At 47.8% G+C, this 13,090-nt stretch overlaps 1 long non-coding RNA gene across 3 annotated transcripts in view; it reads right to left on the minus strand.

Annotated features, from left to right (window-relative positions):
* LOC146174498 (uncharacterized) overlaps window positions 1–13,090 on the minus strand; it is a 52,297-nt gene that overhangs the window by 26,427 nt on the left and 12,780 nt on the right. The gene's annotated exons all lie outside the window — the stretch shown is intronic.

Consider the following 13,090-nt stretch of genomic DNA (forward strand, 5'->3'; position numbering starts at 1 on the left):
TTCCAACCATGTTCACCCGACAGATTCTACGATCATCTACACAGATGCATCACGAACTAACGTCGGAGCCGCTGCTTACTCAATTCAGAGCTGTAGCGATGTAGTGACGCATACCCTCGGTCCTTACATAGATCCTCCTTCTACAGCGAATCTCGAGACCCTACCAATAGTTACCAGTATTCAAGACCTCGCACAAGCATCCCCTAACCCTTCAGGATATGCCATATACACTGATTCAATACAAGCTATACGCGCCATTCACAGGGGTCGCATTCCTGAAGAACTACACGATGATCTACACAGAGCTCTTACCAAACTACATCCCCACACTATAACACTGAGGTGGATTCCTGGTCACGCTGGAATCCCAGGCAATGAGGTAGTGCATCGCCTCGCCCGCGAACTTCAACACCGGGCGCCTGGGATTCCCTGGCCTTATCCACCAACGTGGGACACTACTCTTCACTACAAAAAAGAAATCAACGTTCACTATGACAACATTAGAGAAACACTCCGTACACTTCCTCTTCCTGATAAATCTCTCACTACCACGCAAATCCGCATTCTTAGACGCATACAACTAAATACACTGCTTACTCCTGCCCGATCTTTTCTATACAGATTCATACATTCCCCTGCATGCCCAAATTGCCCAGAACACTATGCAAACTTGGAGCATTGCATCTTTTCATGCCCTGTCGCCCTCCAATCTCCTCACTTTCCACACCCTCCTCCCCCAACGTGGCGGGCTTGGTTAGCCTCTGACCAGCTGCAAGATCAGTTGGCCTTGGTGACCCTGGCCCAGGACATTCTTAACGCTTAATGCAATGCGTTAAATAAAGTTGTTTCCTCCTCCTCCTTCAAATTTCTCAAAAGCATATGTGATGAAAATGTGGGAAGTCAATATGTGGTTTGGAAATAGCCTGTGGTGATTTTCACTCGCTTCTTAAAGTGTCATCTTAAGTGTAGGTAGTCCAAAAATGTATGCGACCCTCTTCAACACTATCGAAAACTTAGGTGACGTCTTTATTTGATATAACATAGCTGCTACAGAGGCCATTTGGTCTTGTGTACTAGCAGAAAGCCGACTCAGTGAGTTTTGAATACGGTTTACGATATGCGATTTTTTTAACCATACTCTAGAATAAGGAGGTTCAATATGTGGTTCAAATTTACGTTGGGGGACTTCACTTTTTGCGGTCAGCTAATTCGCGGAAGCCGGTAATTATTTCATCAAGCAAGGGAGCAGTGACCAAGGGTTCGGTTCAGGAAAGCAAGTAAGTATGGCTTCCATACAAAAGCCCTGTTCACTAACAACAACGCTTGAAGAGCGGGGTTCAATTCGTTTGAAGTCGTCCGCGGCATCTTTCGTACGTTGGTGATATATCGCCATCGTTACGATTAAGTGTTTTTTTTCTTTTGTTTTATTACGAGTGATTCAACGTACTGGCATGAAAGCCGGCTCCTTTGTTTGGCTATAATCGAGGCTCCCTTCTAGCAGATATTAGGGGTTCGGCATGAGCGTTGGAGACACCTTTCTTGTTACTGACATCACTCATATAATCCCTCAAAAGTCTATCAAAATTTCCGCTTTTGCCTTGTAAACATGATCACAATCGTTGCAGGGGGTATGGTACTTGACGCGCAGAAATGTTTGTTTTCTCAGTTCTTCTTTCACATTAACCACCTCGTGCCACAATTTTTTTTTGTGCAGGGCGATATGATATGGGCAATTGGCACGTCATAGATTAACATTTTATGCGCGTCAACAGTACATAGAAACAAATCAGCGCAGTGTAGCGTGCGGTAGCAGTGACTTCGCGTGCGGTATGCGCCCGGCTAAGGCTTTTACATGAGCAGAAGAACTCACTGCTACAGCCGCTTCCTGTCAACCTTCAACAGCGCTCACTGACAAAAAAGGCATGGGTACTCAACGGCCTGGAAGTTTTTCCATGAAGGTGTAAAGCGATAACCTCATCCTATAAACGAAACGAAACACGGAAACGTGAGTGTGATAAAATATCGCAATACTTGTCGCAGCGCGCTCAAATTCAGCCTAGGTCTCGGTACGCTTTTTGTGAGCTGATTTCGCCACGCATTGTAGGTTAACTAACGCAGACTCCACGCCTATAGGCGAGGCAACAGGTTGCATTGAAGCCATGGAGTGCATCCGCTCATTTAAAAGCCTTGCGGGCGCGCATCTCCAACGTGAACTGCCTGCCATCGTCTACTAGGCTGCGCTGATTGTACAGTCATGCACGCTTTGCCGTGTACACGTACATAAATTGTATCACTGTAAGTGTAGCACCTGTTCCAGCGCTTCGCTAACGTCAGGTATATAACGATCTGCAGATCGTATATTCCGGTGGTTGCGGACCATGTTTTCTGGTTGCAACGAGTGGCCTTCCACTATATCCAAACAAGTTTTGGGGTAGCTGCAACTGGTCAGTTCGTGGCGTACTCACAAGACGTCGTATGCTATGGTATTGAGATCGAGAGCAGTTTCTGGGAATTTTTAAAGAGTGACGCCGGTACAGCATTGTAAGGTCGTCAATAGTGCATGTTTGCTCGGGTTTTCCTTTTGTGTGTGTTTGTTTGTTTCCTCCCGTTTCGAAAGAGCTGGCCCGCGAGGCGCGCGGGTGGAGCGGCGCCCGTACCCACGGAAACGGGGGACCTTTTTCCTGTTTTTGTTTACAGCGTGAAGTGTCCCTGTGTGGGCGCGTTGTCTGTTTTATGTCTTTCTTGAGGGGCGGGGGGTCTCGCGCGTTGAAGGGCGCTCGGTCGTTCTGTGTTTGGCCTGGTGGTTAGCGCGCAAGGCTCCGAACGTCGTCGGCGGACCCCGTCGAGTGCCGGTTGGGTGTTTTTTTTTTATTTAGTATGTGTAACAGGCCGCCGTAAATCTCGTGTGCGTCCTCGAGAGTGGAATGCCAGTGGTGGAAAGGCCGGGGTTGGGACCCTTCGGCGAACTGGACCTCGGCTGCGATTTTTCACGAATCTGTGTGAACGGGGGGGGGGGGGGGGACACCAAGGACGTTTTCACGGAAACAAAAGGTCAAAAGGTCCTGCAGGAGCAGATGGGAGCGCTGGAGAAACCCCCGATTCAGCTATGCGACGGCTGGAAATGGAGCTGGAGCTGAGCAGAACCACGCTGATCATCGAGCGAGAGAAAACGCGGCAGTTGGAGCTGCAGAGCGGTTTACTGAAGTGTTCGCACTCAGGCGGGAGGCAAATGCGCGAACAGAGGCTTGCGTATTTCGCTAAGCGCCTAAAGAGTTTGCTCACCACAATTCCAACAGATCCAGAGGTACCCTTGTGGCTCGAGGGAATTGAGGGCATTTTTCGTTCTTATAAGGTGCCTGAAGAGGTTAGAAGCCATTTAGTTATGCCCCTGATGACCAACAGAATCCCGCACCTGTTCTCAAAGCTCTCTACCGAAGAGCTAGATAATTATGATAGGGTCAAAAAGGCCATTTTGTCTGAGCTTTGACTGTCTCCAGGTGATTACCTAAGGCAGTTCCAAAATGCGCTGCCGGCTGAAAACGAGACCTGGCAACATTTTGCGTCGCGAATCGAAAGCTACCATGCTTTTTATACGGCGGCGCGGGAAATCAAGACGCTCGAGGACCTGATTGCTCTGAAGATCAGATGAAGCAGGCACTGAGCACTGAGGCTCAGAAGTATGTCAAATGAGAGGATGGGGACGGCTGGGTGAAGCCACACGAGATAGCAAAATTGGTGGAGGCTTTCGAGGATTTCGAAGGAAAGGGGTCAGGAAGGAAACAAATAATTGCAGGCCGAAGCCCCTCTGGCAAACCTCTGGCAAACAACAACCAACTTTGCAAAAATCAACTCTTTCTCCGCCGGCGCACCCAGGGTCCTCCAAATCTCCTGCGTGCTTCATTTGTAATGGCCTACATTTTGCAAGGTCCTGCCCTGAAAACCCCACCAACAGTGGAGCCGGCAACATGCGGTGTAATGGAGAAAACATTGTAGGGCAGTGGAGTTGCGGAGATGCTGGCAGCATCGGCGGCGGAGCCATGGATGCGGGCAGACGGATAGCCACCGTTGATGTTACGACATGTGCAGTGTCATTGTTAGGGAAGGGAAAAGCCTCACGCGACTGCGTCAACCTGAGATGTGGTGACGCGGTTCTGCCAGCGCTGGTTGACAGTGGCACCGAAATTACTGTCGTAAAAGAGGGCGCGCTACCTAACAATGGAACGGAGAAGGTGGGCGACGTCACACCTGCGGGTGCGTTTGGTAATAGAGTGCTGGCAAAACTAGCTCGAGTTCCACTCAGCTTAGAGGCAGGTCAGGGTCAGCATGTCGGAGGAAGCGCGTCACTGCTCTGCGCCCTAACAGGGGAACTGGCTTCCAAGGAGGCAGACTGCCTCCGTTCTGCAGACGCTTAGCACACGCTTGAACAACAAGCACGCAACAGCGGTTGCGAAGTGCCCGACAAGACAGGACAGGCGGCCGTCACCTTTGAGGCAAGTAGCGGCGAGAGAGGTAGAACCTCGCTCATTAGAAAAGGCCGAGAGGGACCGGAGAGCGGAGGAGGTAATTGGAGACGCAGAAGGAAGACGTGGCGAAAAACTGAGAGCGCCGTGGGAACTAGGGGTAGGCTGCGGCAAAATCAAACATGCGCATGCAAATCATTGGCACCTCTATCATGGCGCAGCAGGCCACCAGAGCTGTTGCCGCCCACTGTGGTTTCCGAGGGCAGGCAGAAGGACCACTCTGAAAAATGTTTTCGTGTTGGATGCGTTCGCATGGTGCCATGCTATATGCCTCGCATGCGGCGGTTGCCTTGTGTCTCAGTATCTATTTGTTGAAAGTGGCGTTTTCTTTTCTTTTTATGCGTTGTAATGAAGTTGTGCCGACCTTTGTGTTATTTATCGTTTGCGGCAACCAGTGAGGTTGTTACAACGATCTTAGGAGGGGCGTGTAAGGTCGTCAATAGTGCATGTTTGCTTGGGTTTTCCTTTTGTGTGTGTTTGTGTGTTTCCTCCCGTTTCGAAGAGCCGGCCCGCGAGGCGCGCGGGTGGAGCGGCGCCCGTACCCACGGAAACGGGGGACCTTTTTCCTGTTTTTGCTTACAGCGTGAAGTGTCCCTGCGTGGGCGCGTTGTCGGTTTTATGTCTTTCTTGAGGGGCGGGGGGTCCCGCGCATTGAAAGGCGCTTAGTCGTTCTGTGTTTGGCCTGGCGGTTAGCGCGCAAGGCTCCGAACGCCTTCGGCGGACCCCGTCGAGTGCCCGTTGGGTGTTTTTTTTGTTCGGTATGTGTAACAGGCAGCCGTAAATCTCGTGCGCGTCCTCGAGAGTGGAATGCCAGTGGTGGAAAGGCCGGGGTTGGGACGCTTCGGCGAACTGGACCTCGGCTGCGATTTTCCACGAATCTGTGTGAACGGGGGGGGGGGGGGGGGACACCACGGAAGTTTTCACGGAAACGGGGGACCGCGCGAAAATGACGAGGTGCGATGGGTGGCCCGGAGAGTTGCGGCCCGAGCGGAGAAGCCGGACGTTCTCCCATACGCTCGCTTGGGACGGCGGACTGTCCTAAGGAGGGCGACCCGACTCATTGTCTTATCTGTTCTTTGTTTCGACTGTGCTGTGCTTGTTTATCTAACCAACCCATTATTTTAATTAAATCAGTTTGTGAATTTAATTCGGCCCATTGCTATTATTTCGACGAAGCAAGGAGACGGGACCACCACCAACAACAAGAAGAAAAAAAAAGAACTTCAAGAAACAGCAAAAAGAAGTTTACTAGCATGTTTTTGGCATGCAGGATTTACAGAACAAAACACAGGTACCTGACTGTGTGAGTGTTGTTGATAAAGATTTTGAAGGAAATAATGTGGCCGCCAAGCTCCACTATTACGAACAAAAGGACAGTCAGCTGGCATCCGCCTATGCGATAGTAAACTTGATGGGCTCTTCCATCTTTATATAGGCTCGGTGAAGGCGGTAAGTGCCTACTTTTTATTACACAAAAGGAGTCATCAATGTATGGGAAGAAGACTTTTGGAGGAATTGAAGTTGCCAGAGTCCGGTTTTCTATGGCTTTCATGGTGAGCTTCGCGGCCGTGACTGAAATGAAGGCGCTTATTGCTGTTGCGTGCTGTTCGGCGTTAATGGAACTTGACGGCCACAATTTTTTTTGAGCAGAAAATAAACCTTTCGAGGCATCGTGTACAAGATCCGTTGCGAAAATTGCGATCATGTCTATATAGGTGAAAGCGGGAATTTTAAAAGACGTTTGAACGACGATATGAATGATGTCGAGAAGAAGCTGTAAGAAAGATGTCTCCAACGCAATTGCCCAGCACACCGTATCAGCAGTGGACAATATCTGCTTCGAAGGAGTCTCGATTACAGCCATAGAATAGGAATTCGCTTCCACGCCAGTATCTAGATTCACTCGTATTACAAAATGCAAAAAAACACTTCATCGCAGGGATAGCATCTCTCGGCAACATATATGTAAGGCCGCATTGAAAAGTTACTCGCGTGTAGAGTCGAGCTGGCGGTCGAACCCCCGAGCGTCGAGGCCAAGGAGCCAGCACTGTTTTTTTCTTCCCTCTACTCGGGCGCTAGCCGCGCCCCGCTTGGCGGGCAGAAGGCTTGGTTTGTTTCTTCCCTTCACCCCCTCCCCCCAGGCGTCGCGAGGAAGCGACGGCAGACGCACCCTTATCGGCCGCGAACAACAGCAGCGTGCTTTTGAGAAGCGTTTTACGTCCGGCTCTCCCAGTGATCTCCAGCTGTGTCGCCAAACACTGCTGCAGGGAGACCCCGCTAATGAAGCCATTTTCCCTGCACCAAGCGCTCCCTAAATGTCCGGCAGAAGGCGGCAATTGGCGCGGCCCTTGGCCCCCCCGCAGCGACTCGTCGGGTGCCAGCAACCGCGACGGCACACTTCTCCGGGACAGTGCCGCCCCCCCCCCCTTTCTCGAACGGGACTGCTGGGTGACCTAGTCTCCAGACCCTCAGGGCGTTTCTTCCAGAAAAGCGCCAGTTGCAAGATTTGCGTCGCAAACACGCCGGGGAGGGGAAGGAAAGACAGGCGCCGTGTGAGAGGGTTTTGAGGACCGGCGAGTGGAGGGAGTGTGTGTTATGAATGTTGTGTTTTTATTTCATGTAGTTAATGGCCTGGGTCCAAGATTATTCCCAACCCACTGGGGTTCTGGCGTGTTTTTCAATAATTTGATTGACTGCTTTATTTTCGGGGCGGATCAACTATGATGACCACTCTCGGGTCTTTCTTGATGTTTTTCATCAAAAAGCGATTCTCAGGACAGGTTGAGCAGTCAAGATTGAGGCTCCGTGCTTAGCATGTCTCTACAGGCCATAGGCTTTTAACCGAGACGCTCGGTAGGAAAGTAAGCGCTTGTGGAGGGACTTCTCTGTGTGAGAGTCTATTTTCTTTTAAGTTACAGTTGTCTGTGTGACTCTTGTTACTGTAGTTTCCAGTTTCCAAATGTATACTTTTTTTTTGTTGTGTAAATATAATTCTCCTTCTTACCATCATCTCATCATCGTCTACTGCTTCCTCACTGCCGAATGACCAGATTTGAAGAGGCTTCAGCCCTCCGAAGACTGGCAACAAACGAGCATAAAATTAATGTATGCATGATGCCTCCGACGATTATTGAAACGAACGTGAATGCCGTTTTCCAAGCGTAATTTGTAATGAATAATACTTTTGTATGGAAACCTAAACAAATGTGTATGTCAAAACTTATGGTCTGAGTTCTTTTTGTTTTTAAAATATTTTGTTACTCTACCAGACGCGATTTCTCACTACCTTAGTTTTTAAGGCGACAATGAACTTTTAAAAGCGGGCTTTTTGTATATGAAGATGTCTGAAGCGGCAAATTTGCTTTCCGCTTTTCATCTTTCGCTGTTGTGTAGGGGGTCCATCTACTTGGGAATTGGAAGGACCTGGTATTCAGCTCTGCTTTCGGGGATGAGCGTTTTTCTTGGGGGGCTAGCTTTCTCGTCGATGAATCGTCCCATGATGTTCAGTAGGTGTCTACCAGTGCGACTTTGTTCTAGTCTGGGTTCTTGGCAGAACAGGATTGCTTCTTTGTGTTCTTACGAGGTGGCCGAGATGCCCATTGCCATAAACGCCTCAATGGATGCATGACTTGGTAATCCGAGTGGTAGTTTATAAGCTTTCCGAAACTGCGCATCAATTTTCTGTGATTTCGTTCTGGTGACGTTGTGGTATGGGAGACTATAGGTCCAGCGGGAGACTATCATCGCCTTTACTATTGTGATCGTGTCCTTGTCCTTTAAACCTCCGATCCTGTTTGCAATTCTTCGGATCATGCCGCAGACCGCACTGGTTGCCCGAGTCAGTAGCCTGAGTGAGTGCGTTCTTTCCCCGTGGCTTTGTAGCCACATACCTAGTATCCTCAAAGATATTACTTCTCTGATTTCTTTATTTTGAAGTCGGATTTGAATCGGCTCTGCCTTGAAATTTTTCTAGGTCGTATCCCGCAACCTGTCTTACGGTCACACCAGGATCAAGCTCTAACTTTGCCAACAGATTACAATTCCGGGAGACATACTTGCATAATGTAAAGGTAACCAAGTAGGAGGTCAATTCTGCGCAGCATATACCCCCCGCACCATACCACACTGTTCTCTGAACAGAGACTTCGATGAACGCGATGGCGCTGCCTGGCGACCTGTCATGCGGCTCTTCCACATTCTAAACACTTCCTTGAGCACAAAAAGATCACATGGAACCTCAGGAAGCTTCCATTGTAGGTAAACGATTATGGTATCGGGCGTAATATTGCTGCGAAGATGACGAAGCGGGCAGTGGAGCGGCGCGGAGTGCTCGCGCCAGGCCCGCTGGCCATTAAAGCATATTTCATCGTCATGTCAGCAAGTTGTTCTCTTCCTGTTGTGTCGCTGTGTTTCATCGCTTTTCACGCCACCACGTAACATTTCGTTGGAGGTGCGGTTCATCCCTATCTTCGCCTTGCACCGTCAAAGCCAACCGTACGCCGGGTTCATTGGCCGAGAGCCCGTGGAGATCGCCGCCCAGCTTTGCCTCAGCCCTTTTTGTTCAGACACGACCAGCCGCTCTCCCCAGCCCCGTCCCCAGCCCTGACCACAACACACGACGACCAGGAAGAGCCCAAAGCCGACCCAACCGACCCCACGACGAAGCGACCTCACGACCACTAGAGCAAAGACAGCACCCCTGCCCAAGCCGTTCGGCGTGTCCATGAGCCTTGGCCTTCGGCAAACGGTGACGATTGGACTTGATGCTCCGGGGCAAGCATTCATCCCATCTTTGCATTAATTGGGGTCTTCAGCGTTTCATGTCCTAATCCTGTGTCTGTGCTCATGGTCACTTCATGCAATGGATTTCTAGCAATCGATCGGGACGATCGCTCGGTGGCCCCGGGTAATGCTACGAAGATGACAAAGCGGGCAGTGGCGCGGGGCGGAGTGCTCGCGCTAGGCCCGCTGGCCATTAAAGCATATTTCATCGTCATGTCAGCAAGTTGTTCTGTTCATGTTGTGTCGCCGTGTTTCATCGTTTGCACGCAACCACGTAACAATATCAATGTCATTTTTGAGAATCCGTTGAAAAATGTCCCCCAAAAAACACTGCATCACGGTAACACACAAAGCAATGATTTTTAGTGTCTGACTACTGATGCAGTCGACAGTCTACTGACCATGGCACAAGGGTCCCTTTGGCATGAAGCCATGTTTTGACAGCTAAGGTTCACCACTTTTTTCCTTGTTGCCTGTATTCGACACAACATTTACAACAGAAAATGTCACACACAATGGCCCTAAATTGTTGAGACGCCATTTGGATACGTGGTTATAATCCTTTGTATGTACAGAACTTTGACTTTCGGTCATTGTATGTTTTTGCTCGAGTGTGAAATATATAGCCATATTTCACCTACTGCTTGAAATACGCTGATTAATTTTCCTGGCTATCCTGAGGGGACACCAACACTCTACATCTTTATAATACATCTCTTTCCCGGAGGCAAATGTGAGAATATCATTATTTACAAATTACAAGCATTTTTATATAATCTTAGAATACATTTATTTTTCCTACATAAAGAGATATCCGACTCAATAACCCTTGTCACATTGCATGAGTTAGCTTCACATGCTACGCGCTGAGCAGCGATGTCTATGAAACACTTCCGACTAAGCGTTTGTATATCTGGACACCCGAGGAAGCGTCAGCCGATATGGCGATAGCTCGGCATATTTCGATTGTCGGCGATGTGTTTCATTTATGCACGAGCATATTTTTGTCATCGCTTATGAAACGCTACGTTCTTTCAATTTTGCATTGAAGGTTCTTAGTCGCGTATATAAGATACACTGTAAGAAGATACGAGCTGGAGCGGCTGCTCCAGGTGCAAAAGGAATGCGATGCGCACATGTACTTGATGGCACACACTACGAGGGCTACAAATCTCCAAGGTATTTGTGAAATAATGCTTGTTCCGCATATACGGAAAAGTTTTATCCTATATTAGTATTGTTCCATGCTTATTTTAAGTTTTGGCATGCTACGGCATATTCATTCTTGTTGAACTGCACTATCAGTCCAGTTTGTGATGACAAAAAGAAATGCTGTATTCAGTATTAGTTCCAATAATGATGGGTAAGTCTGGTTTGATTCCAACCTGACATGGTTTATTCGATATATGAGCTCCACACCGGAACGGTCCCGAAGGTTTCAGATGCATACCGAAGAGGGATCCAGGTTTGATATGCATAACGGAAATTGTTCGGTATTAGCTTCATACCGAACCGGTCCGTCTGGGTTGAGAATCAAACCTAACGTGTTATGTTTAGGTCGACCTTAAAATCGGATGTCGCCAGTCCGGTATAAACTCCATTTGTACCAGATCGCAGTATCTATAAATAAATAAGATAAAAATAAATATACCGTACAGGTCTGTCCTGTTCAAACGATTACCAGCTCGGTATAAACCGGTTTCAGCCCCATAGGTGAGTACAGGTAAGATGCAACTGTTGTGTACTTTCCTCTTAAACGATGCCGGTAAGCTGCTAGTCATAATCTGCGAGTGCTTGCCAAATGCGCTCCATCCCAATCTTATTCTTCTTGTTATTTCCTTTTCATAGTCCGAATCTGCGCTTACTACCTGTTCTAAGTAGACATATTCGCCTACAGCTTCCAGTGCTTCCCTACCTAACGTAAACTGCTGTTCCTTCCTGAGGCTGTTGAACATTATCTTAGTCTTCTGCGTATTGATTTGCAAGCCTACCTTTCTACTTTTTTTGTCAAAGTCATCAATCATTATTTGCAGTTCATCCCCCAAGTTACTTAGCAAGACAATGTCATCCGCCAATCGTAGATTACTGAGGTATTCTACATCTACGCTTTTTTCTAACTGCTCCCATTCCAAGTCTCTGAATACTTCCTCTAAGCAAACTATGAATAGTACTGGGGAGATCGTGACTCCTTGCCTAACACCTTTCTTTATGGGAATTTTGTCACTTTCTTTATACAGAACTATGGTTGCTGTGCAACCACTATAAATACCTTCAGCACTTTCACGTATGGCTCGTCTACCCTCTTATTTCGCAAAAAAAGGTTTCTACTGAGTCAAATGCTTTTTCGTAATCAATGAATGCTATGTATAAGGGCTGGTTATTTCCGAGCACTTTTCTATCACCTGATTGATAGTGTGGATATGATCGATAGTAGAGTACCGCTTCCGAAAAACCTACTTGATCCTTTGCTTGATTGCAGTCTAAGACTGTCCTCATTCTATTAGTGATTACCTTAGTAAATACCTTATACATAAAAGACAGTAAGCTCATTGGTCTGTTTTCTTTAGATCCTTAGCGTCTCTTTTCCTATGATTGAGGATATTGGTAGCATTCTTCCATGGTTCCGGTACCGTCGATGACACCAGACACTATGTATACATGGTGGCCAGTTTTTCAAGCACGATATCCCCCCCGTCCTTCAACAAATCTGTAGTTATCTGATCCTCTCCAGCTGATTTCCCCCTTTTTATAGTTTCTAATGCTTTCTTGACCTCGTCCTTCGTCACTGATGGAACGTCTGACTGTTTTTCCCTACCGCCAATTTCATTACGGTCCTGACTACTTTGGCTACTGTAGAGATCTGTATATAACTCCTCGGCTACTTTGACTCTCTTGTCCATATTCGCGATGAAGTTGCCCGATTTGTCCCTTAGCGCATATATCTGGTTTATGCCTATGCCCAATTTCTTCTTTACCGCTTTAAGGCTTCCCCCACTCTTTACAGCATGCTCAATTTTCTCCATGTTATACTTTCTTTATCGGCCGCCTCGCGCTTACTGACTAGCATTGATATCTGGGCAATTCTATCTGGTCTGTTGGATTGGAAGTTTTCATACTCTGGCGTTTTTTAATCAAATCTTTCGTCTTGTTATGCAGCTTACCGGTATCCTCTCTAACTATTCTACCGGCTACTTCTACAGCGCACTCAGCAATGATATCTCTGAAATTACTTTTCATTGCTTCTAGGGTAATGTCGCCACCCTCGGCTAGAGCTGAATATCTATTCTGTTGCGAGATCCTGAACTCTCCTGCCCCCCCCCCCCCCCCCTCACCTCTAATTCAATTCGTTGATGGGTCTCTTTCATACTAATCTGTTGCATTCTTTCTTCAGATTTAGGCTAATTTTGGACCTCACCATCCGTTGGTCACTGCATCGCACTTTCCCGATTACCTCTACATCTTGCATAATGGCGGGGGTTGAACAAGTATGAAAGCAATTTTAATTTAGTCTCCCCGTTTGGACTTTTCCATGTCCATTCCCGGTTCTTCCATTTGCTGAAGAAAGTACTCATGATTCTTAACGTATTACAATCTGCAAACTCAACCAGTAACTGGACGACGCAGAGGGCTATGGAACGAAAAATGGTAGGGGTAACATTAAGAGATAGGAAACGTCCAGAGTGGGTCAGATAAATAACTCAAGTTACTGACATTCTAGTGGAAATCAAGAAGAAATGGGCATGGGCAGAACATGTAGTGCGAAGAGAGGATAACCGATGGTCGCTTAG

Source organism: Amblyomma maculatum, chromosome 11, assembly GCF_055883805.1.
Source record: "Amblyomma maculatum isolate TAMU_Amacu chromosome 11, ASM5588380v1, whole genome shotgun sequence".
NCBI lineage: Eukaryota > Metazoa > Arthropoda > Arachnida > Ixodida > Ixodidae > Amblyomma > Amblyomma maculatum.